The 23,723-nt window shown below is 34.7% G+C and overlaps 1 protein-coding gene across 2 annotated transcripts in view; it reads right to left on the bottom strand.

Moving 5' to 3' along the window:
- Window positions 1-23,723, bottom strand: part of LOC138316208 (zinc finger homeobox protein 4-like) — a 325,938-nt gene that overhangs the window by 163,296 nt on the left and 138,919 nt on the right. For both annotated transcript variants that reach the window (XM_069257789.1, XM_069257790.1), the window contains one exon: window positions 18,383-18,480. The gene's annotated coding sequence lies outside the window, so the exon portion shown is untranslated. The remainder of the gene's footprint in view (window positions 1-18,382; window positions 18,481-23,723) is intronic.

Here is a 23,723-nt window from a genome sequence, read left to right as displayed (position 1 = left end):
CAATCGATAAGCGATTATTGTCATCAGATTTAAAATGGGGGTTTGATGGGGTGGTACACCTGATCCTAATACATGAATCGTCACTGGTTGATGATTATTGTCTTCAAATATAAAATGGTGATTTGGTGGGATGACTAATCCTATAATCATACATCTTTACTGTATGAGGATTATTGCCATCAAATAGCAAAATGGGGGTTATGATGGGAGATGAGTTCAAAATATGTTCTTAATATCATACATCCTTTACTGTATGAGATTATTGTCATCAAAGATAAATGGGGGTTTTGTTAAGAATGAACACTGCTCCCCATAATAGGAAAGCTCTTGTAATGTATGAGGATTAATTGTCACCTAGAAGTCGGTATCGTTTTTATAGAACATTTCGCAAATTAATATTAAGGCGTGAGGTTCTGTGAAGAAAGATTGTAAAATCAGCCATTTTGATATCCAAACTGTGTAGCAGACACTTCTTGCTCCACACGAGACAAGTCGGTTCTGTTATCGGATCACACAAATATTGGGCTGGTCATTAATATATCAAAACTTGGACCTATTTTTATGAGATCTTCCTAAAACGGCCGATCAAAAAGAACTGTCCAAGGGCACCTATTCTTCAACAATGGTGTTGTGAAAATTAATAGACAACGTGTAACACATTATGAACAAATGCACCTCTAATTAGAAAAGCCAATGGTTAAAGTTTTTCACCCCACGTCGGCCCCCCAATATATTTTAAGTTTTTTTATATATGATGGGTGTGGTAATTGACGACACTGTAGAATGTAGGTTTCTAGTTTGAAATTTCAGATTATATGCACGGTATGCTAGATGATAGTGGTCAGGATCGGTATTATGGTGTTCTGGACAGGGCTCATATATCCACAGGACTGGTTCATAGTGTACAGGACTGATTCATAGTATTCAGGACTGGGTTCATAGTGTACAGGACTAGTTCATAGTGTACAGGACTGGTTCATAGTATACAGTGACTGGTTCATAGTGTACAGGGACTGTTCATAGTATACAGGATGGTTCATAGTATACAGGACTGGTTCATAGTGTACAGGACTGGTTCATAGTGTATGACTTAGTTTGCATAGTGTACATGACTGGTTCATAGTGTACACTGACTAGTTCATAGTGTACAGGACTGGTTCATAGTGTACAGGACTGGTTCATAGTGTACAGGACTGATTCATAGTGTACAGGACTTGGTTCATAGTATACAGGACTGGTTCATAGTGTACAGGACTGGTTCATAGTGTACAGGACTGGTTCATAGTGTACATGACTAGTTCATAGTGTACAGGACTGGTTCATAGTATACAGGACTGGTTCATAGTGTACAGGACTGATTCATAGTGTACAGGACTGGTTCATAGTGTACAGGACTGGTTCATAGTATACAGGACTGGTTCATAGTGTACAGGACTAGTTCATAGTGTACAGGACTGGTTCATAGTGTACAGGACTGATTCATAGTGTACAGGACTGGTTCATAGTATACAGGATTGGTTCATAGTATACAGGACTGGTTCATAGTGTACAGGACTGGTTCATAGTGGATACTACGGACTAGTTCATAGTGTACATGACTGGTTCATAGTATACAGGACTGGTTCATAGTGTACAGGACTGGTTCATAGTATACAGGACTGGTTCATAGTATACAGGACTGGTTCATAGTGTACAGGACTGGTTCATAGTATACAGGACTGGTTTAGTTCATAGTGTACAGGACTAGTTCATAGTGTACAGGACTGGTTCATAGTGTACAGGACTGGTTCATAGTGTACAGGACTGGTTCATAGTATACAGGACTGGTTCATAGTATACAGGACTGGTTCATAGTGTACAGGACTGGTTCATAGTGTACAGGACTAGTTCATAGTGTACATGACTGGTTCATAGTATACAGGATTGTTCTGGTATACAGGACTGGTTATAGTGTACAGGACTGGTTCATGTGTACAGGACTAGTTCATAGTATACAGGACTGGTTCATAGTATACAGGACTGGTTTCATAGTATACAGGACTGGTTCATAGTGTACAGGAGGTTCTAGTTCATAGTTCATAGTTACAGGACTGGTTCATAGTATACAGGACTGGTTCATAGTGTACAGGACAGGTTCATAGTGTACATGACTAGTTCATAGTGTACAGGACTAGTTCATAGTGTACAGGAATGGTTCATAGTATACAGGACTGGTTCATAGTGTACAGGACTGATTCATAGTGTACAGGACTGATTCATAGTGTACAGGACTGGTTCATAGTGTACAGGACTGGTTCATAGTGTACAGGACTGATTCATAGTGTATAGGACTGGTTCATAGTATACAGGACTGGTTCATAGTATACAGGACTGGTTCATAGTGTACAGGACTGGTTCATAGTGTACAGGTCTAGTTCATAGTGTACAGGAATGGTTCATAGTATACAGGACTGGTTCATAGTGTACAGGACTGGTTCATAGTATACAGGACTGGTTCATAGTATACAGGACTGGTTCATAGTATACAGGACTGGTTCATAGTGTACAGGACTAGTTCATAGTATACAGGACTATTAGTACAGACTGATTCATAGTATACAGGACTGGTTCATAGTGTACAGGACTGGTTCATAGTATACAGGACTGGTTCATAGTCTTCAGGACTGGTTCATAGTGTACAGGACTGGTTCATAGTGTACAGGACTAGTTCATAGTGTACAGGACTAGTTCATAGTGTACAGGACTGGTTCATAGTGTACAGGACTGATTCATAGTGACAGGACTGGTTCATAGTATACAGGACTGGTTCATAGTATACAGGACTGGTTCATAGTGTACAGGACTGGTTCATAGTGTACAGGACTGGTTCATAGTGTACAGGACTGGTTCATAGTATACAGGACTGGTTCATAGTATACAGGACTGGTTCATAGTATACAGGACTGGTTCATAGTGTACAGGACTGGTTCATAGTGTACAGGACTAGTTCATAGTGTACAGGACTGGTTCATAGTATACAGGACTGGTTCATAGTGTACAGGACTGATTCATAGTGTACATGACTGGTTCATAGTGTACAGGACTAGTTCATAGTGTACATGACTGGTTCATAGTGTACAGGACTGGTTCATAGTGTACAGGACTGGTTCATAGTGTACAGGACTGGTTCATAGTGTACAGGACTGGTTCATAGTGTACAGGACTGGTTCATAGTATACAGGACTGGTTCATAGTATACAGGACTGGTTCATAGTATACAGGACTGGTTCATAGTATACAGGACTGGTTCATAGTGTACAGGACTGGTTCATAGTGTACAGGACTGGTTCATAGTATACAGGACTGGTTCATAGTATACAGGACTGGTTCATAGTGTACAGGACTGGTTCATAGTGTACAGGACTAGTTCATAGTGTACAGGACTGCTTCATAGTATACAGGACTGGTTCATAGTGTACAGGACTGGTTCATAGTGTACAGGAATGGTTCATAGTATACAGGACTGGTTCATAGTGTACAGGACTAGTTCATAGTGTACAGGACTGGTTCATAGTGTACAGGACTAGTTCATAGTGTACAGGAATGGTTCATAGTATACAGGACTGGTTCATAGTATACAGGACTGGTTCATAGTATACAGGACTTGTTCATAGTATACAGGACTAGTTCATAGTGTACATGACTGGTTCATAGTGTACAGGACTAGTTCATAGTGTACATGACTGCTTCATAGTATACAGGACTGGTTCATAGTGTACAGGACTAGTTCATAGTGTACAGGACTGGTTCATAGTATACAGGACTGGTTCATAGTGTACAGGACTGGTTCATAGTGTACAGGACTGATTCATAGTGTACAGGACTGGTTCATAGTATACAGGACTGGTTCATAGTATACAGGACTGGTTCATAGTGTACAGGACTAGTTCATAGTGTACAGGACTGGTTCATAGTATACAGGACTGGTTCATAGTATACAGGACTGGTTCATAGTGTACAGGACTGGTTCATAGTGTACATGAATGGTTCATAGTATACAGGACTGGTTCATAGTGTACAGGACTAGTTCATAGTGTACAGGACTGGTTCATAGTATACAGGACTGATTCATAGTGTACAGGACTGGTTCATAGTATACAGGACTGGTTCATAGTATACAGGACTGGTTCATAGTGTACAGGACTGGTTCATAGTGTACAGGACTGGTTCATAGTGTACAGGACTGATTCATAGTGTACAGGACTGGTTCATAGTGTACAGGACTGGTTCATAGTGTACAGGACTGGTTCATAGTGTACAGGACTGGTTCATAGTGTACAGGACTAGTTCATAGTGTACAGGACTGGTTCATAGTGTACAGGACTGGTTCATAGTGTACAGGACTGGTTCATAGTGTACAGGACTGATTCATAGTGTACAGGACTGGTTCATAGTGTACAGGACTGGTTCATAGTGTACAGGACTGGTTCATAGTGTACAGGACTGGTTCATAGTGTACAGGACTAGTTCATAGTGTACAGGACTGGTTCATAGTGTACAGGACTGGTTCATAGTGTACAGGACTGGTTCATAGTATACAGGACTTGTTCATAGTATACAGGACTGGTTCATAGTGTACATGACTAGTTCATAGTGTACAGGAATGGTTCATAGTATACAGGACTGGTTCATAGTGTACAGGACTAGTTCATAGTGTACATGACTGGTTCATAGTGTACAGGACTAGTTCATAGTGTACATGGACTGTTTCATAGTATACAGGACTGGTTCATAGTGTAAAGGACTAGTTCATAGTGTACAGGAATGGTTCATAGTATACAGGACTGGTTCATAGTGTACAGGACTGATTCATAGTGTACAGGACTGATTCATAGTGTACATGACTGGTTCATAGTATACAGGACTGGTTCATAGTATACAGGACTGGTTCATAGTATACAGGACTGGTTCATAGTGTACAGGACTGGTTCATAGTGTACAGGACTGGTTCATAGTATACAGGACTGGTTCATAGTGTACAGGACTGGTTCATAGTGTACAGGACTGGTTCATAGTGTACAGGACTGGTTCATAGTGTACAGGACTGGTTCATAGTGTATACAGGACTAGTTCATAGTGTACAGGACTGGTTCATAGTATACAGGACTGATTCATAGTGTACAGGACTGGTTCATAGTATACAGGACTGGTTCATAGTATACAGGACTGGTTCATAGTGTACAGGACTGATTCATAGTATACAGGACTGGTTCATAGTATACAGGACTGGTTCATAGTATACAGGACTGGTTCATAGTGTACAGGACTGGTTCATAGTGTACAGGACTAGTTCATAGTGTACAGGACTGGTTCATAGTATACAGGACTGGTTCATAGTGTACAGGACTGGTTCATAGTGTACAGGACTGGTTCATAGTGTACAGGACTGATTCATAGTGTACAGGACTGGTTCATAGTGTACAGGAATGGTTCATAGTATACAGGACTGGTTCATAGTGTACAGGACTGATTCATAGTGTACAGGACTGTTTCATAGTATACAGGACTGGTTCATAGTATACAGGACTGGTTCATAGTATACAGGACTGGCTCATAGTATACAGGACTGGTTCATAGTGTACAGGACTGGTTCATAGTATACAGGACTGGTGCCTATATATATATATATATTAAAAGGCAATTGATGTTCAATTAGGACTTAGAACAGAAATGAAAGCGTGAACACACATCCTGATGTTCTCTAGGTGCCCTTATATATGCACCTGACATCATTTAGGGATATAGAATGCTATAAAACAGAAGATTCTCCACATCTAATCAAAAGATGATAAAACAACAATATAATCATGTATATTAATCCATTTTAATCTTGTCTCAAGAGTTACATTCCAAGAAAACAAAATGTTCTAGACCAATTAGAGCAATAGGCATGTGATGTCATCATGACACAGCTCTACCAGCTGACAGGATAGTTTACACAGAATGTGAAATTTCTAAGCAATGACATATTTCAACATCAGCAGCCGGAAGCCTTACATGAGTTTGTCTGGGAGATTTTTAATGCTTCAAATTTATGGAAAGAAGGTTGTTATAAAATGTACTCAATACATCCTCAAATTGACAAACATAAAGAGGATGTTCTATTCAATATAAGCCTTCCCCATTCAATTAAAAGGTCACTTGGAACAGGCCACATGGACTCTAGCTTTCCATTCTAAATATATTTAAAGGCAACTATCATTATCAAGTCAAAACTCCTTTTATTTCTGCAGGTCTGAATTTTGTATGAATATTTCTGTAAAAAAACATTGCAGGGCTCTTCTTTTCTTGAAGTGATTTTGACTGGCTTCCACTCTGAAAAATATGGTAATTACATTTTAATTCTTGGAATCCATGTCAGCCATCTTGACATGTATGTTCTTGAGACAAAACCGTGGTGTCAGTTGTCATGGTGATATGTAATTTTCTGTAGACCTGAGCACACCTAGATTTGACACTTTTCATTTTGGGTATCAATTAAGTAATGCTACATCTACAGCTATACATCTTATCTATGACCTTCGTGGTTTTTGCCCTTCACAAGATCACCATTTTCATCCTTTGTCTAAGACTAGAATGTCACATTTTGATGGTTGTTTTTTAGTGCTGACCCCCATCACCATTTCCTATAGGTTTCAATGGTGTGTTCAGTGACATTTTGGCCATAGTACAATTGTAACTGGGATCTACATTCACCACATTACCTACAGCTAAGTGTACTTATATTATCACTCTGTATGTTTTAAGCAGGTCGTTACGTCAAGGAATTTAATTCAAAACCAAAATGCAAAACTGCAACCCTACTGGATAGAACAAGTATCTGTATACTATCAAACACATCATACAGATATTTAAAACTGAGTTTGAATTATTTCCTGTGGATATTGAACACTATTTGAAAGTTCCTTGACCCTACCCTACCTTGGAAATATTTTAGCCCATTTAACTAATTTTGGCTAATCTTTTTGGCCCCAGGGATTGGAAACCATAATTCAATGCTCTGATTGGACTTTGGTTATTAAAAAATGTAAATATTCAGACATTTTGAAGAAGTTCAATGATGTAAACTGTTCAAGACATATGATAGAAAATGGAGCACGCAAAAGGTACAGAAAAGGTCTAATGTCTCCTAAAACACAGGTATATATACAGAAATGTGTATTGTCTCCTAAAACACAGGTATATACACAAAAAAGGTGTAATGTCTTCTAAAACACAGGTATATATATACAGAAAAGGTGTAATGTCTCCTAAAACACAGGTTTATATACAGAAAAGGTGTAATGTCTCCTAAAACACAGGTATATATACAGAAAAGGTGTGATGTCCCCTAAAACACAGGTATATATACAGAAAAGGTGTGATGTCTCCTAAAACACAGGTATATATACAGAAAAGGTGTGATGTCTCTAAACAGACAAAGTGCGATGTCTCCTAAAACACAGGTATATATACAAAAAGGTGTGATATCTCCTAAAACACAGGTATATATACAGAAAAGGTGCGATGTCTCCTAAAACACAGGTATATATACAGAAAAGGTGTGATATCTCCCTAAAACACAGGTATATATACAGAAAAGGTGTGATCTCTCCTAAAACACAAAAGGTGTATATAAAACACAGGTACAGAAAAGGTGTGATGTCCCCTAAAACGCAGGTTTATATACAGAAAAGGTGTGATATCTCATAAAACACAGGTATATATATACAGAAAAGGTGTAATATCTCCTAAAACACAGGTATATATACAGAAAAGATGTGATATCTCCTAAAACACAGGTATATATACAGAAAAGGTGTGATGTCTCCTAAAACACAGGTATATATATAGAAAAGGTGTAATGTCTCCTAAAACACAGGTATATATACAGAAAAGATGTGATATCTCCTAAAACACAGGTATATATACAGAAAAGGTGTGATGTCTCCTAAAACACAGGTTATATATAGAAAAGGTGTAATGTCTCCTAAAACACAGGTATATATATAGAAAAGGTGTAATGTCTCCTAAAACACAGGTTTATATATAGAAAAGGTGTAATGTCTCCTAAAACACAGGTATATATATAGAAAAGGTGTGATGTCTCCTAAAACACAGGTATATACAGAAAAGGTGTAATGTCTCCTAAAACACAGGTATATATATACAGAAAAGGTGTAATGTCTCCTAAAACACAGGTTTATATATAGAAAAGGTGTAATGTCTCCTAAAACACAGGTATATATATAGAAAAGGTGTGATGTCTCCTAAAACACAGGTATATATATACAAAAAAGGTGTAATGTCTCCTAAAACACAGGTATATATATACAGAAAAGGTGTAATGTCTCCTAAAACACAGGTATATATATAGAAAAGGTGTAATGTCTCCTAAAACACAGGTATATATAACAGAAAAGGTGTGATGTCTCCTAAAACACAGGTATATATATAGAAAAGGTGTAATGTCTCCTAAAACACAGGTATATATACAGAAAAGGTGTAATGTCTCCTAAAACGCAGGTATATATACAGAAAAGGTGTGATGTCTCCTAAAACACAGGTATATATACAGAAAAGGTGTGATGTCTCCTAAAACACAGGTATATACACAAAAAAGATGTGATGTCTCCTAAAACACAGGTATATATACAGAAAAGGTGTATTGTCTCCTAAAACACAGGTATATATACAGAAAAGGTGTGATGTCCCCTAAAACGCAGGTTTATATACACAGAAAAGGTGTAATGTCTCCTAAAACACAGGTATATATACAGAAAAGGTGTGATGTCTCCTAAAACACAGGTATATATACACAAAAAAGATGTGATTATGTCTACTAAAACACAGGTATATATACAGAAAAGGTGTGATATCTCCTAAAACACAGGTTTATATACAGAAAAGGTGTGTAATGTCTCCTAAAGCACAGGTATATATACACAAAAAAGGTGTGATGTCCCCTAAAACACAGGTATATATACAGAAAAAAGTGTGATGTCTCCTAAAACACAGGTATATATATACAGAAAAGGTGTATTGTCTCCTAAAACACAGGTATATATACAGAAAAGGTGTGATGTCTCCTAAAACACAGGTATATATACAGAAAAGGTGTGATGTCTCCTAAAACACAGTATATATAAGGGTATATATATCTCCTAAACACAGTATATAAGAAAAGGTGTTATGTCTCCTAAAACACAGGTATATATACAGAAAAGGTGTGATGTCTCTCCTAAAACACAGGTATATATACAGAAAAGGTGTAATGTCTCCTAAAACACAGGTATATATACAGAAAAGGTGTGATGTCTCCTAAAACACAGGTATATATACAGAAAAAGGTGTAATGTCTCCTAAAACACAGGTATATACACAAAAAAGGTGTGATGTCCCCTAAAACACAGGTATATATACATCTAAACAGAAAAAGTGTGATGTCTCCTAAAACACAGGGTCTCCAGTATATATACAGAAAAGAAAAGTGTATTGTCTCCTAAAACACAGGTATATATACAGAAAAGGTGTGATGTCTCCTAAAACACAGGTATATATACAGAAAAGGTGTGTCTCTCCTAAAACAAAGGTATATATATATAAAGTATATATACAGAAAAGGTGTTATGTCTCCTAAAACACAGGTATATACACAAAAAAGATGTGATGTCTCCTAAAACACAGGTATACAGAAAAGGTGTATTGTCTCCTAAAACACAGGTATATATACAGAAAAGGTGTGATGTCCCCTAAAACGCAGGTTTATATACAGAAAAGGTGTAATGTCTCCTAAAACACAGGTATATATACAGAAAAGGTGTGATGTCTCCTAAAACACAGGTATATATACAGAAAAGGTGTGATGTCTCCTAAAACACAGGTATATACACAAAAAAGATGTGATGTCTACTAAAACACAGGTATATATACAGAAAAGGTGTGATATCTCCTAAAACACAGGTTTATATACAGAAAAGGTGTAATGTCTCCTAAAGCACAGGTATATACACAAAAAAGGTGTGATGTCCCCTAAAACACAGGTATATATACAGAAAAAAGTGTGATGTCTCCTAAAACACAGGTATATATACAGAAAAGGTGTATTGTCTCCTAAAACACAGGTATATATACAGAAAAGGTGTGATGTCTCCTAAAACACAGGTATATATACAGAAAAGGTGTGATGTCTCCTAAAACAAAGGTATATATATATATAGAAAAGGTGTTATGTCTCCTAAAACACAGGTATATATACAGAAAAGGTGTGATGTCTCCTAAAACACAGGTATATATACAGAAAAGGTGTAATGTCTCCTAAAACACAGGTATATATACAGAAAAGGTGTGATGTCTCCTAAAACACAGGTATATATATAGAAAAGGTGTTATGTCTCCTAAAACACAGGTATATATACAGAAAAGGTGTGATGTCTCCTAAAACACAGGTATATATACAGAAAAGGTCTAATGTCTCCTAAAACACAGGTTTATATACAGAAAAGGTGTGATGTCTCCTAAAACACAGGTATATATACACAAAAGGTGTGGTATCTCCTAAAACACAGGTATATATACAGAAAAGGTGTGATGTCTCCTAAAACACAGGTATATATACAGAAAAGGTGTGATGTCTCCTAAAACACAGGTATATATACAGAAAAGGTGTGATATCTCCTAAAACACAGGTATATATACAGAAAAGGTCTAATGTCTCCTAAAACACAGGTATATATACAGAAAAGGTGTGATGTCTCCTAAAACACAGGTATATATACAGAAAAGGTCTCATGTCTCCTAAAACACAGGTATACAGAAAAGGTGTAATGTCTCCTAAAACACAGGTATATATACAGAAATGAGCTTAGAGAGGAACAGATGAAAAGAATATAGGACAAAGAATGTGGAGAAAAATGTTACAAATGATGCTTGATCAACGGTTTCACAAATAATAGACTAATTTGAACATGTAACTGTTCTTGACGGTTTATTTCTTATGATTGTTGAATTTCTTCAGACATCTGAAAAAAATCTTGTGTTCTTTATCTCCAGAAGCAGAAGAGTTCCAAGATAGAGACACAACATGATGTTCTACTATCGCTATAGCAACAACAAACAAGTTTTTACCAGAGATCTATTTCAAGATGTTTACAGATTACTTTATCATACACATTTTTTGTGAAAATTTGCTTTTACATACGTCAATCAATTTCTAAAGTACATTTTGCATATATTAGCAGATCATAAAAATATGATAAAAATTCCATAAATAAATATGATCATTTAAACTGTTTTAGTGTGTAAAGATACCACATACCTCTTATGAATTATATGCCAAAAAAATGGTAATATTACATTTTGAGGAATCTTTTTGACCTCTATTATCAAAGTGCAAATGAACACATCTTTGAGAGGTGCAGATGTACCCTTCATCCCTTCCCCCTCTCGTTCAGAGTTTTTGTCCTAAATTACAAGCATTTCCAAACCAGAATTACCTCATCCATGTTTTTTTATTCTCTAGGCAAATTATACATGATATAAAAGTCTTAACTTTTTATCTAGTGTTTGATTTCTATATCAGATACAGGGAAACATCAAGCTTTACTAGAAACAAACTGATAAGACTTTTTTTCCCAAAAGGGTGAAGTTTAAATACCTTAAGCTGCCAGTGCCCAATTTACATGGTCCACCTAACAACAGTGTAAACAATAGAAAACAATGGTACAGCATAATAAGACCTCCACAGATGTAGTTTGTCCAGGAGGATGGACATGGGTCTCATTCTTACAACACAAGGGACAGTTAGATTAGGTTCGGTGTGATAACAGCCAAGGTCATATAAGGTCATTAGGTCAGATGAGATAGATATGGACAACACTAATATCCCTTCCAGACATTAATTACTACATGTATTTTATAATTAATGTATATGAGACATACAAGTTTAAATGTAAAGCATCATTTTCATTTACCAGTTCAGAAACATTGGGGATATATTCTGAGTAAATTTGTAATTGCCTCATTGGCTGGCTTAGTTTTGGGAATGTCAGAGATAAGTTTAAATTGCATACCTTCATCAAATACTTGGATTACTCTAGTATCATCCATACCATTACTAAGCCAGAAAGTGTGAATAAAGACAAACAGTATACAGTTTTCTTTGAAAAAATTAATGACCTCTTTATGTTGGGAGCTAATTTAGCATGCTTCTCAGCAGGAAATATAATTCTAGTTTGCACAGTCAGAAATGATACCTAAGCCTCAATAAGCTTCTAGCACAGCTCCTGTGATCTAGGAGTTACGTAAGACAAAAGTTCCACTATGACACACCATCTGGTTGGATGCTTAGGGAGCCAGCCACTAAACTGTGAAGAACATTTGACCATTATGCAGACTTAAAATACTTTAATATATATTTCATTAATACTTTAAGTACCTTCTCAATTTCACAAAGATGAAACTCTAAATTTAAATTTGTATTTTTAGCTTATTTCATGTCAATGCCAGCAATTCGGCTTTAATTACATTTTATTTCAGCTGCACTGTGGCAGATTGATGCAAGTGCCAAAATCATCAGAAATAAAATGAAATTCTTGTCCACATTTTTGTTTAATAGAATTATTTGTCTATGGATCAAGTTTATGCCATGTTAGCTAAGATGCCAAACATGTTTTTATATCAATCAATTTTTCATCATTCCGTACCGATGTGTGACAATTAGGGTTGCTAAAAACACAAGTCAAATATATCAACAGAACAACCTGTCCCAATCTGGGGTCCTCATGGATGTGCAATCCCTACAGGACTTAAGGAGATTTTTGAAAGTATCCCTTTCCTTCTGACATCATGAAATTATTACAGGATTTGTAAAAAGTAATAAACAGTAACCTAGTATGGTGAGGATTTACTGGAGGTGGCTGTCTGACAGTTTCTTTACCAAAAGGTTGTGTAAATCTGAAAACAGGAAAGGTGTTGTTGGTCCTTTAATGTAATCCTCGTTCCTAAGGACCAAACATTAATTATTATCTATGGTGTATTCAATCTACATGCTCCTAAGGACCAAACATTAATTATGATCTATGGTGTATTCAATCTACATGCTCCTAAGGACCAAACATTAATTATTATCTATGGTGTATTCAATCTACATGCTCCTAAGGACCAAACATTAATTATGATCTATGGTGTATTCAATCTACATGCTCCTAAGGACCAAACATTAATTATTATCTATGGTGTATTCAATCTACATGCTCCTAAGGACCAAACATTAATTATGATCTATGGTGTATTCAATCTACATGCTCCTAAGGACCAAACATTAATTATGATCTATGGTGTATTCAATCTACATGCTACTAAGGACCAAACATTAATTATTATCTATGGTGTATTCAATCTACATGCTCCTAAGGACCAAACATTAATTATGATCAATGGTGTATTCAATCTACATGCTACTAAGGACCAAACATTAATTATGATCTATGGTGTATTCAATCTACATGCTACTAAGGACCAAACATTAATTATTATCTATGGTGTATTCAATCTACATGCTCCTAAGGACCAAACATTAATTATTATCTATGGTGTATTCAATCTACATGCTCCTAAGGACCAAACATTAATTATGATCTATGGTGTATTAATCAATCTACATGCTCCTAAGGACCAAACATTAATTATTATCTATGGTGTATTCAATCTACATGCTACTAAGGACCAAACATTAATTATTATCTATGGTGTATTCAATCTACATGCTACTAAGGACCAAACATTAATTATTATCTATGGTGTATTCAATCTACATGCTCTAAGGACCAAACATTAATTATATCTATGGTGTATTCAATCTACATGCTCCTAAGGACCAAACATTAATTATATCTATGGTGTATTCAATCTACATGCTCTAAGGACCAACATTAATATGATCGTTATCAATCTACGCTAAACAACATTAATTATATCTATGGTGTTATTCAATCTACATGCTACTAAGGACCAAACATTAATTATGATCTATGGTGTATTCAATCTACATGCTCCTAAGGACCAAACATTAATTATTATCTATGGTGTATTCAATCTACATGCTCCTAAGGACCAAACATTAATTATTATCTATGGTGTATTCAATCTACATGCTCCTAAGGACCAAACATTAATTATTATCTATGGTGTATTCAATCTACATGCTCCTAAGGACCAAACATTAATTATTATCTATTGTGTATTCAATCTACATGCTCCTAAGGACCAAACATTAATTATTATCTATGGTGTATTCAATCTACATGCTACTAAGGACCAAACATTAATTATTATCTATGGTGTATTCAATCTACATGCTCCTAAGGACCAAACATTAATTATTATCTATGGTGTATTCAATCTACATGCTCTAAGGACCAAACATTAATTATTATCTATGGTGTATTCAATCTACATGCTCTAAGGACCAAACATTAATTATTATCTATGGTGTATTCAATCTACATGCTCCTAAGGACCAAACATTAATTATGATCAATGGTGTATTCAATCTACATGCTCCTAAGGACCAAACATTAATTATTATCTATGGTGTATTCAATCTACATGCTCTAAGGACCAAACATTAATTATTATCTATGGTGTATTCAATCTACATGCTCCTAAGGACCAAACATTAATTATTATCTATGGTGTATTCAATCTACATGCTCCTAAGGACCAAACATTAATTATTATCTATGGTGTATTCAATCTACATGCTCAAAGGACCAAACATTAATTATTATCTATGGTGTATTCAATCTACATGCTACTAAGGACCAAACATTAATTATTATCTATGGTGTATTCAATCTACATGCTCATAAGGACCAAACATTAATTATTATCTATGGTGTATTCAATCTACATGCTACTAAGGACCAAACATTAATTATTATCTATGGTGTATTCAATCTACATGCTCATAAGGACCAAACATTAATTATTATCTATGGTGTATTCAATCTACATGCTCCTAAGGACCAAACATTAATTATTATCTATGGTGTATTCAATCTACATGCTCCTAAGGACCAAACATTAATTATTATCTATGGTGTATTCAATCTACATGCTCCTAAGGACCAAACATTAATTATTATCTATGGTGTATTCAATCTACATGCTACTAAAGGACCAAACATTAATTATTATCTATGGTGTATTCAATCTACATGCTCTAAGGACCAAACATTAATTATTATCTATGGTGTATTCAATCTACATGCTCCTAAGGACCAAACATTAATTATTATCTATGGTGTATTCAATCTACATGCTCCTAAGGACCAAACATTAATTATTATCTATGGTGTATTCAATCTACATGCCTAAGGACCAAACATTAATTATTATCTATGGTGTATTCAATCTACATGCTACTAAGGACCAAACATTATTTATTATCTATGGTGTATTCAATCTACATGCTCCTAAGGACCAAACATTAATTATTATCTATGGTGTATTCAATCTACATGCTCCTAAGGACCAAACATTATTATTATATCTATGGTGTATTCAATCTACATGCTCCTAAGGACCAAACATTAATTATTATCTATGGTGTATTCAATCTACATGCTCCTAAGGACCAAACATTAATTATTATCTATGGTGTATTCAATCTACATGCTACTATAAGGACCAAACATTAATTATTATCTATGGTGTATTCAATCTACATGCTCCTAAGGACCAAACATTAATTATTATCTATGGTGTATTCAATCTACATGCTACTAAGGACCAAACATTAATTATTATCTATGGTGTATTCAATCTACATGCTCCTAAGGACCAAACATTAATTATTATCTATGGTGTATTCAATCTACATGCTCCTAAGGACCAAACATTAATTATTATCTATGGTGTATTCAATCTACATGCTCCTAAGGACCAAACATTAATTATTATCTATGGTGTATTCAATCTACATGCTCCTAAGGACCAAACATTAATTATTATCTATGGTGTATTCAATCTACATGCTCCTAAGGACCAAACATTAATTATTATCTATGGTGTATTCAATCTACATGCTCCTAAGGACCAAACATTAATTATTATCTATGGTGTATTCAATCTACATGCTACTAAGGACCAAACATTAATTATTATCTATGGTGTATTCAATCTACATGCTACTAAGGACCAAACATTAATTATTATCTATGGTGTATTCAATCTACATGCTCCTAAGGACCAAACATTAATTATTATCTATGGTGTATTCAATCTACATGCTCCTAAGGACCAAACATTAATTATGATCTATGGTGTATTCAATCTACATGCTCCTAAGGACCAAACATTAATTATTATCTATGGTGTATTCAATCTACATGTCTAAGGACCAAACATTAATTATATCTATGGTGTATTCAATCTACATGCTCCTAAGGACCAAACATTAATTATTATCTATGGTGTATTCAATCTACATGCTACTAAGGACCAAACATTAATTATTATCTATGGTGTATTCAATCTACATGTCCTAAGGACCAAACATTAATTATTATCTATGGTGTATTCAATCTACATGTTCCTAAGGACCAAACATTAATTATTATCTATGGTGTATTCAATCTACATGCTCCTAAGGACCAAACATTAATTATTATCTATGGTGTATTCAATCTACATGTTCCTAAGGACCAAACATTAATTATTATCTATGGTGTATTCAATCTACATGTTACTAAGGACCAAACATTAATTATTATCTATGGTGTATTCAATCTACATGCTACTAAGGACCAAACATTAATTATTATCTATGGTGTATTCAATCTACATGCTACTAAGGACCAAACATTAATTATTATCTATGGTGTATTCAATCTACATGCTACTAAGGACCAAACATTATTTATTATCTATGGTGTATTCAATCTACATGCTCCTAAGGACCAAACATTAATTATTATCTATGGTGTATTCAATCTACAAACACATGAATTAAGATTCATTATAAGTTCAGGATGCTTACCATTAGCTGCTCATCTGATTCACCTATTTTTTTTTCTGTATAATCTTATTTTCTTTCAATTGATATCATTTTATAAAATAATCTCCCTTGATTACCTTTGTAAGCACCCTATTGGTACCTTTGTCAGAGCTGCCTCTCTTAATAAATTTATTTGGAAGGTCACTGCTCAAAAACATAGTTTCAAACTAAATTTGAAGTCTATCCATTTATACAACCTTTATTCAATATTTTTCAAAACTGAATTAAATCTGTATAAAACAGTATTGATAGAAATTATCTCCCCTGTCTCCACTCCACATTGGTTGTCATGGAAATGCCCATCTCAAACTAAAGATAGGATTAAATATGAAGGGGTTCCATGCTACTGAAGCTCAGGAATTGTGATAATTCAATATTCAAATTTCATTTCAATCTATGATAAACTTCATTTTTTGCCTTTGGAATATACATCTTTCTCAATTTATACAGATATATGCCATAAAAAGTGCTCACACATGAATTACACCACCATTACAAGCAGACAAGATAAACAAGAATATGTATAGCGAAGCTGTACAGGCGAGGAAGTCATTATTTAATATAAAACCAGTCTGACTGGGTACCTCGAAAAAACAATTGGACTGGCATAACATCTGCCAAAGACTTCTTATTTAAGTATTGATCGTCTTCACCAACGATTATGAATTCATTTACAATATAAGCTTAGCCTAAATCAGCCACAATTGTCTGTAGTCTCAGGCTTAAAGTGTTCACAGATGTACTTTCCAGCTCTCAAGGTGTTATATATTATATTGCTCTGCTAATGTGTATTAATATTTTTGCTAATATGCACTTTAAAGTCTAGATGGATTTTGAACTCTCATTTTGCCATTTTGTGTTAATAAAAACAATCAGAAAGGATTTATTTGAAATTTTAACTTACAAGTTATATAGATGATAATAAAAAATACAGGTATAAAAATAGGGTAAGAATGAATGTCAACTATCCTTAACAAATAATTCAGAAATATGAGATATCTCAGATTTTAAAAGGTTTACATGAAAATTACAAAAAAAAGCAATAGTATTGATACAGCACACTTGTATTAATAATGTAATAATGAAATGAAAACAGATAAAAAGAGAGACAATAAAACGTCAGTAAATTTCTCTCATCATTGTCTTTTTAGAGAGTCTCATGTGTAATTGATTTTTGTGTAAATAATAAACAATAACACACCACTACAATAATTATTAGAGGATCAGTGATATGCAATATAGAAAAAAAAAAAACAAACAAACAAAGGAGTCAGGGTGCATTAAATGTTTTTTGTCAATAAATACCTGGAGTATGGTCCGAGAAAGCATGCGTCACTGTAATAAGCTTCAGCGGTGATTATCCTGCTGGTAACTACAGGATGTAGAGTTACTGGAAGCTGGCCCTGAAGTGGTATAGATACATCAATATCGGCACGATTACTAATTAGTGTGCGATATTACGCAGTCAGATAGCTTACATATCATTAATATTAAAAATCCTATGCACACACAACATTAGATATATGGAAATGCTATTCAAGTCTCTGTTTTTATTTTCTCTCTCGATCTTTTATCTATAATGGATTCCAGCAAGGTTCAATGCCTGAGCTTACAATATTGGCAATTTTATCAGATGCGGACAAATCAAAGATAGGCACCTTAATTACGACTCCTTGTTTGCAGTAATGATATGTATGGGAGGGAAATACATCTAAGCTCAGGCAATCTGCATGTATTTTCCATATTGCAAACAATCCATAATTTGCAACATCAATTCCACAAGGAAAATATGGCGGCTATTTAATTTACATACAAAAATGCGTAATAGGACAGAAATAAAAGCATTACATGAGATAACGTTAGCAATACAGGCTTTAGTAATTAGTCTAAGACCACACATACTTATTGCAATAAACACAAACACCACATAATTACAATCAGTCGCAATAAAAAATGGATGCAGCACATGGAATTCCTGTTCAGTTAAGTCACATCACACGAAGTATTCATTTTGTAAGAAAATACATTTCTATCTTCTCTCTGAAGATTTCCACAATCCGTCTCTGTTAATTAGCATGTTCATTATGAAAGAGGAATGCTAAAAATATTCTCATATCAGCATCGAGGTTTGAACCAAGACCTCGCCAACAATGGACTGATGTAGAAATATGTTAGACCACCAAGAATCTAATATGGCTTACGCAACATCAAAGAGAGAATTACAGATGGTTTCCTCATAATATCTTTGTAATGTACGAAGTAAAATGCATACCGATTAATGATCTTTCTCTTTAATTAGCAGCTTGGTTTATCTACTGATATAAATACATGTAATATTCATTTCTCAGCATTTGGAGAAGATAATATCCAAATGTTGCAAAGCGATGGAATCAGATCCTAAGATAAACGTCAAACACTAAATTACAAGTCTACAAGTTTGATGTCTTGGAGATTATTTTTACAACCTACCTTCAAAAACATATTTTGTCTATTGTGTAAGTAAGTGAACTGGACATCAGAATCAGATTTTTATTACCTCACCAAGAGATAGTCTAGACTTGTACACCGCTGATTTTTGCTCATTATAATTTTTACTTTATTAATTTCTTTGTATTTGAAGATACCTATATAAAGTGTGGATTAAGACAGTTTTATTTAATCTTCCAATGTAACATTCCTACATTGCTTTCATTGTATTCCATAATATCTAAAAGTATGAGATTAATCAATCCAGGATTGTCACACCAGTTAAAATGCTTCTAAAAGTCTTTATCGATCTATAGTAAGACTTCTGCCTTTTCTTGTATCTAGTTAACTTTTGCTATCTTTCTTTTACCATACAGACTTTTGCCATCTCTCTTTTACCATACAAACCTTTGCCCTCTTTCTTTTTTACCATACAAACTTTTGCCTTCTTTCTTTTTTACCATACAAACTTTACCTTCTTTCTTTTTTACCATACAAACTTTTGCCTTCTTTCATTTTTACCATACAAACTTTTGCCATTTTTCTTTTACCATACAGATTTTTGATATCTTTTTTTACCGTACAGACTTTTACCATCTTTTTTATCATATATATTAAAAAATTTGCCATTTTTCTTTTACCCTACAGATTTTTGCCATCTCTCTTTTAGCATTTAAACTTTTGTCCAATCTGCATGGGGTTTAGGAGGGACTTAGAAGTGTAGTGGTTAATCTGTTGAATTAATCATATGGCCCAGACCGTTCTTATGGATATACACAATGTAATTCTTCTGAAAATGGTTCATTTTTGTCTACCTATAAGATCTATAAATTGTATGGAAAATAACAAAAATATTGTGACACGAGCATATAGCATCTACCAATATAGACCTTCAACACTGACTTACCTTAAATATTTATTCACATACAGGTGATGACCATCATATATTTTTTTTAAATGTCAGTAGAATTAAATCTTATTGGTTTGAAAAATGTATAGTTTCCATGACAATGAGACCATTACCATCACCTTTACTGTAGAACAGCCATGGAATTCATTCCAAATCTGACAGATTCTGATTACAACAACCTGGCAATTAGTTGTTAATAATGGCATTCTATCTAAAGCTGTCGTTCCTACATTTATAATTTACACATCTGTGAATGTTTAGGGAAAGGGTTGTTAAAGATATTTCTTAACTAATTGGTTTTTTGGGTGCAGGTAGGTAGAAAAGCACTGATACCCCTATATAAAGTTGTTACATAAAGGTTGTCATGGCGATAGGTACCAATGTCCATATATGGTAGCATGATCAACCTTTTGTCTACCTTGTAAGCTTTTGATAAAATCCTAGACAAATGATAAGCTTTTTTGGCATGTCATTTGCTTTACTATCACGTCTTTTAATTTTAATGAAGGATATATGACTTTCCATTGTTCTTAAAAAACGAAGATGTAGCTCTAATTAAAAACTATAAATATAACATTTCATAGGACCATAAATATTTGCAATCAAAAGTTTTATCCTTCCAAATAAATTCTAAGTACACCTGCTCATATCAATTACATCAAAGTTGGTTTAATATGTATAAATGATAAAACTGAGGACTATTTGTAGAGATGTCATGCAGATGTCATGTGTAATAATGCCTGTATATATGACCACCATTTCATCTGCAGTATCATCATCATATAGCCTTGTTATATAGCCAGACAATGATTAACAAGTCTACTGCATTACGTGAATACCTTGTTTTAATTTCAAAACAGTTAAGACAAAATCTTTAGTTTGTTGTACAAATCTATCGTCCACAAGTACCAGGTATCGTTTGCCAAAATAAAACTGCACCCTCTCCTGTTGTCGGTACCACAGTCATTTTCATTGTCACCATATCCCCATAGTAAAACAGACATGCTATTTTTTGTGTGATTACATAAACACAAATTAAAACTAAAACCATAGGGCATTCCAGGTTGTATAGAGCAATAAAAGGCTTTCACAAAAAGTGACGCCTGCCCCGCCTCCGTAAGATTTATTAACATCAGATATAGGTATAGCCAAGAGTGGGTAAAACTCAATATCGAGTGATTAGTCTGATATAGGGAAAAACAGACTAGACTTTGAAAAACAAAAAACTTTCTCTAACAGTTCGCACTTATATCATTGTACACCAGGGTATTGTGTCGCGTGGTAAGCGGAAAAAAATGTCAAGTTAATCATGCAGAAACTGCAAATACACCACGACAGTGTTAAAAAAATTTAGTTGATGTCATACAAAAGCCTGGAAAAGTGATTCTCTCTCCCTCATAGGTCATATAATTTAACATCAAATTTGGACTTAATTAAATATTTATGTAGGTAAATGGAATCCTTCTCTCTCAACCCACTCGTCACATGCATATTTGCCTCCTAGGATAATCGTGTTTCAAGGGGACTGTAAACTGTTTCGGCACATAACTGTAGTTAAGATGTCCGTTCAGGTCCGAGATGTATTTACCCCAGAGACACACAAAAATCAGTTCACTAGCACTGAAATAATAAAACTCCACATTCACACTCCCCCTGTCTCCCTACACACATAAACATACATACACTGGCTCTATGAAAATGCTTCGGTGTTTTTAATCAACTGCAGTTTACCATAGTAGATATTTTTACCTCATCCAATCACTTTTAGATTTCATTTTCAGTTAATTCATTAAAATGAAAGTTTTTTTCACCGATACCAAATTAATCAGATCTAGATTTAATTCGAAAGTTGGTATATCTCAAGTTAGAATCTGCCATTATTTCTCTAAATATTAGTGTGGTTCGATTACATACTTTTGATAGCTAAGGATATTTAAGGATGAGCAAGATATTAATGGTGGAAAAGGACAAAGTAGCCAAAGAAAAACCCACCTGTACCTAAGAAACTATCAAATGTGGGACATAGCATGTGCCCAACAGGGACAGAATTAGAAAGGTATGATGACAGAAACCTTAACCACTCAGCTGTCCACATAGGGACTCCTGGTATTACAATGGATACCTTTCCAACAAGGAGACACAGTGGCTGAGTGGTTAAGATGTCTCGACATATTACAACAAGCTCTCCATGTCTAAGTTGTGAGTGAGAATCCCATGTGGGGCAGTTGCCAGGTACTGGTTGGTAGTTTTTCTCCGGGTACTCTGGCTTAACTCCACCAAAAAACCTGGCACGTCCTTACATGATCTTGTTAATAGGACAGTAAGCTAATAAAACCAAACCAAATGCAAAAGCTATATAACTGACACAGATGCCAAGAACTTATAGTCTTGTGGCAGAATATAAGACTTTTTTATGTGAAGGTATGGGAATTCAGAATATTTTACCCGAAGTGTTACTAAATCAGGTTTTGAAGGGATATTCTACCCAAGGTGTTACTGGACTCTTCAGAGCCTGGAGTTAAACCTAATGACTATGAAGTAGATCAGTCCTATATCTTTTATACTCTGTATAACTCTCTTAACGTCACCATTTATAGGAACTCATTTACGTAAAATAGTATGTTTTCTGCTCCCAAATCTGAATTTTGAGTCAGCCATTTAAATGACGTCATAATGCTTGAAACGTCATATAACCATTATGATGTTACAATAAGGTTGTTTTTTTAGTGTAATAAACATGTACCCTGTACAGATAGTTTGGCTGGACAAATCTTTCTGACATGTGGAGAGAAAGATACCTTAACCACTAGACTACCATGACCCGTTAAGACAGGATTGGGATGAATGAAGTATGTAAGACATCGATACCTAACCTGTATGGGGCCTGTGGACAAATCTATAGTCACAGACAGCTGACCAAGGAAACATCAACAAGTGTCTACCTATAGCCTGCTGTTTTTAATTCAAAATTCTTAATTTGATTAAACATCACCACACTCACATTTCTACACGATCTTATCAGCCATCTAAAGTTCACATCAGGAACCACGGAATTTTTCTGGGTTCATAATCGTGAGTAAATTGCTTTTTAAACTAAGTATGGGCTTTGAACCATGACCCAAAACTATGTGTTCATAATGATGGTAAATATCCAGTAGAAATCAAATCAGCTCTTTTTTCTATCGTCATTAAAAATTCCAACATTACTGTGCATTGGAGCATTAAAAATTAGCATAGTTTTCTATAGTCTCGCATCCTACATAGGTACAG

This window comes from Argopecten irradians, chromosome 2 (assembly GCF_041381155.1).
Source record: "Argopecten irradians isolate NY chromosome 2, Ai_NY, whole genome shotgun sequence".
Taxonomy (NCBI): Eukaryota; Metazoa; Mollusca; class Bivalvia; order Pectinida; family Pectinidae; genus Argopecten; species Argopecten irradians.
The sequence above is the reverse complement of the archived record's forward strand: the minus strand, read 5'-3'. Positions and strand labels throughout refer to the sequence as shown.